Source organism: Leguminivora glycinivorella, chromosome 25, assembly GCF_023078275.1.
Source record: "Leguminivora glycinivorella isolate SPB_JAAS2020 chromosome 25, LegGlyc_1.1, whole genome shotgun sequence".
Lineage (NCBI taxonomy): Eukaryota > Metazoa > Arthropoda > Insecta > Lepidoptera > Tortricidae > Leguminivora > Leguminivora glycinivorella.
In genome coordinates this window covers 1,441,490-1,446,147 of record NC_062995.1, presented here as the reverse complement: position 1 = coordinate 1,446,147, position 4,658 = coordinate 1,441,490, and the positions used below count along the sequence as shown (strand labels likewise).

Here is a 4,658-nt window from a genome sequence, read left to right as displayed (position 1 = left end):
CCACTTCCCGAAAGTGAGGGGTGGAAGTTTGTATGGATTATTTGCAATAACGAATTTAACACGAGAGAAGTCGCGGCGGGTAGCTAGTAATCCATAATTCCATCGTTCTTTATTGTATGCCATGGCACAGTATAAGGAATACTCAGTAGTTAAATTCAAAAGTGGAAAATGTCTGCCTCGGGTTTCTGCTAATCAGAAGTTAAAATTTAGCACGGTTAGCGCATCGTAACTGGGGAATTTCCAATATGACTTGGAACTCCGGTTGCCGTTTAAGAAGTTTAACACTCTTACGGTAGATGTCGCTACGGGTCCCATTGACCTTAGTAGTGGAAAATTTCGCTGGCTTGGTTGAAGTCTTGGTGGCTCAGTTGGCAGAGCGCTGGAATATTGATCCAGAGGCCGTGAGTTCAAGTCTCACCCAAGGCAGATATTTTCCACTTTTAAATTTATTCTAAGCCTAGTGGCATCGATTGCAGACGTTTCTGCTAATCAGACCCTTTAGCACAACTTGCCTTGTCGCGCGCGAGTTCATACATCAAGCGCGACTTTAAGTATGGACTCGCGCGAGACAAGGCAAGTTGTGCTAGAGGGGTAGTTAATCTCCGGCAGGTCGATGCGGGCGGTCTTGACTGCGGAAGGTCACGCAGGGTTGAACAAAATTACTATAAAGTTAATCAATCAACTTCGTACAAAGTAAGTTGTTGTTATCTAATAGGTACTATTAGGTAACTGTAAGTATTAGTATAACAATACCACACCAGTCAATATTGAATACACAAAAAAATATTATTCATATATTAGTCTCATACGCGCAATACTAGATTGTGTATGTGTAACGAGGGAGCAAAATGAGATATTTACGGGGAGGGATTTTCACATCACCTATGTGGTAATTTATATGTTATACTTACTTAGATATTATTTAAAACAAAAACGCACTTTCCACCACGTACCATTCAAGTAGGTAGGTACGTGTTTTTTTCTTAAATACTGATGAAATAGTATTTACATAAAATGTCTGAATAGATGGTTCCACAATATTTAAGTAGGTACCAAACTTTCGAGATAGATAGATCGCAGCATCTACCTAAATAAAAAAACAAGTATATTTTGGTTGCAATGTAATTAATGTCGTTACAGATAAATCCTTATTGATTTTAATGCGTCATTATAGCTTTAAATCTCACTTTTACCTAACACTGCAAACATATATATAGTATAACAACCACTTACTTTTCTGAAAGTCTAGGAATTGTGAAGAATGATATATCCGTATTTTTAGAACTGTTCTCCATACATCCATAAACACTACAGTAACGAAATGTCCTCGGCACTGACGTCATTTTCATACACACGTCAATACAGCGTGCAAACGCGGCCCCGACTATCCAGCCCAATATTTACCAGTTTCGCATGTTTTCGCTGCATGCGAGGGTAGTTTTTCGACACACCGCGCGGCGTGAAGTTTGTAAGAAGAGTTATTACTGCTTTATACAGTGGCCATGGCGAGTGGCTACACTACTAGTATACAAAATGATCCGTTTTTATCGCTCTATAGTGTATGCCATGGCTAGGTGCAATAATTCGGCTTTCATTAACCCGTGGTTATTAAACGGGGCGAGTCGGCACGTATGGGGTTAATTAACCGACTTACTAATGAGGGTTATGCTATTTTATAGAAATTCCCGCATAATTAGGGCAATACTACTCTTTTTTTACCCCCCGACGCAAAAATCACGGGGTGTTATAAGTTTGACGTGTCTGTCTGTCTGTGTAAGTATCTGTCTGTGGCATCGTAGCTCCCGAACGGATGAACCGATTTAGATAATATATAGTTTTTTTTTGTTTGAAAGCTGAGTTAGTCGGGAGTGTTCTTAGCCAAGTTTCATGAAAATTGGTTCACTATGTCGCGGTTGGGGGTTTTTAAAAAAAAATATTTTTGTGGTTAGGTTATGATAATAGTAGTTCGAAGAAAAGGTATTTTCGTAATATGTAAAAACACAGCTTTCGCCACTCACATCGCCTTTTCCGCACTTGTAATGTAATAATTTTCCTATACCTAATATTTTTGTGCTCATCATCAAATGGATTTTGAAAGAAATAGTACATCACGATATAATTAACTGCGGAAAAGTGGAAATTGAAAACGAGTGGCGATAAATTAAAACACGACCATAGAATATATAATATTGTAGTACAAGTACAGAAGGCCCACACTGAGAGAAAATACAACCAGTTTTCATGTTCGTTCAACAAGTTTTTTGGTTAAAATAGCGCCTACGTGCTCTTTGGTTCAAACAACAAGCTACTTGTCATTTGAATCGGCAATATATTTGAATCAACAAGTCGATTTTATAAAAACAACCTGACCCATATTGTTTTAAATATACGTTTGGCTGATTCAAACGGATAAACCGCAACAAGTCGAACTTGTTAAATTCACAATGCAAACTTCTCTCAGTGCACTGCTTTGATGTTCACGAAATGCCGCCTTTTTAAATACCTACAACATTCTTACAAAGAAACGAGCCGCACGTGCGCGGCGTCCGGTGATAGGGTTACCAATGGATCCAAACGAATTAATACTCACATAAAATGTTATACTATTATATTCAAGTCTTGGGTACTTTCTAGGTATAACTATATACTGTATTTATATATTTTTGTTCAAGTTCCAACATCACAAGCCTTATTGAACTTTTCCGTGGGACTTAATCAGTAGTAGATCTAAGTAAGAATGTCTTATTGTATTTATTTTATTCAATTATGTCTATTTAACTAAGTATTATTAGCCATTCCACACGCGGACATCGCTTAAAAAACCTCGCGACGTAAAGTAACAATAGAAAGTGCGAACGTGCATTCCGTGAGAACGCGCGCAACCCCTGAGTAGGCCGCGAACTCGCGGCCGCCAGGATGTACTTATAGCGCGGCGATAGAATCGCGGAGTGAGCCGCCCCTGACACGACCAAAGGGTAAAACACTCCCTTCGACACGAGTTACGAATTTCCTTTTCGCACGTGTATCGTACGAAGTTTTTCAGTAGGTACAGATGACCATCTGAAGTTTCGACCTGACATATAATGAACCACTTCTCGCACTAGTGCGTAAAAAAAAAACATCTGTACTGAAAAAGTTCCTTTATTAACAAATATCAGTGTTATTAATACCTTTGTAAAATAATTTCGAATTCCTCATTTCCTTGCGTGCGCCCTTTTCCCGGGTAGACCAAGAACTAGTACATAAAATTGTCGTTATTTTAATCCATAGCGATAATCCGTAAAGGGAATATTTATCAATGCATAATGATATCCTGAGATGCGACCATTTCGTGGTACTTTCTGTATTTCTTATAATATGCATTTGTCACCTGTGTACACAATAGTTATTTGTTATACAAGGGGGCAAAGTTGTATTTTAACGCCGAGTGTGGAATTAAAAACGAGCAAGAGAAAGGATTCTATAGTTGAACCACGAGCGAAGCGAGTGGTTCGAGAATAGAATCCTGAACTTGCGAGTTTTTTAACACACGAGAAGTAAAATACATTTGCACCCGAGTGTAACACAAAACTTTTCCCCTCACTATAGCGAGGAAACTACAATGCAAAAAATGCATTTAACACTGCTTCCAGTAGTTCCACGGGTGGTAAATCATCTTTAGTACTAGATTCATCTACTTTTATCGATTTTAAAGCAGTTAATTTGATTTAATTCAAGGTCAAATTACTTTACCCACTAGTGGATAAAATGCGTTTTTACCCGCTGGTATTAAAGGACAAAACACGTGTTTCCGAGCTAGTAAGGGGAAAATAAATATATATTCTACACTATTCTTTTCATAGGCACTTCACATACTGAAAATGTATTGAGCTGTCTACATATAGCATGTTATGGTTTGTAAGTCTGCAATTTAACTGCCTCAATATATGTCAATGTATATGTATATATATGCGACTGTTTGTTTCTTATTAAATAAATAAAATAAAAATGTTGAAGTAAATTCTTAAAGTAAGAATAGATAAATATTCTAGGACATGTTATAGAGATTGAGTCTTGTATTCTAGGTACTCAGAAAACGATATACACAAACTTATACACATAGGAAACGTACATGACTCTAGAACAAATATCTGCAAGGGGAACACCTCAGAAGGTAGCTCATTCCACAACTTACACGTTCTGGGCAAAAACGAGCGAGAGGCTCGTTTGTTCTTGGTTTGCCACGTGTCCATCACGACAAGCATGGTCGCGCGATAGACGATAAAATATCAGGCCGTCCCTATCGCACTTACAAATAGTGCGATAGGGGCGGCCTGCTATTTTATCACTTATCGCGCGACCATAATTGCCTGCCAGAAAGTGAGGATGAACTTTGTTTCTTTATCAAGAGGTGCGGTAATAAAACCGGGATGGTGGCACCAGGTCAAAAAGTTCTTCAGAACACTGCTGAACTTCTAACAAAAGTGCATAGATTGATTTAGTAATATTAGAAAATAGTAGAATAAATTTATTTTTTCGAAACTGGCTCTTAGACTATAACGCTAACGGATCACGCACTTTATAAGTAATTACTTAATAACTTTATTTTATGCCAGGTTTTTCTGCGTTTGCAGTCACAAATCGATAGGGAAATAATTAAAAGGAATTTACATAATTAT

At 37.8% G+C, this 4,658-nt stretch overlaps 1 non-coding gene across 1 annotated transcript; it reads left to right on the top strand.

Annotated features, from left to right (window-relative positions):
• Nucleotides 1–353: 353 nt before the first annotated feature.
• Trnan-auu lies at nt 354–426 on the top strand. The gene has a single exon. It is a non-coding gene; the product is annotated as a tRNA-Asn (tRNA).
• Nucleotides 427–4,658: the final 4,232 nt, after the last annotated feature.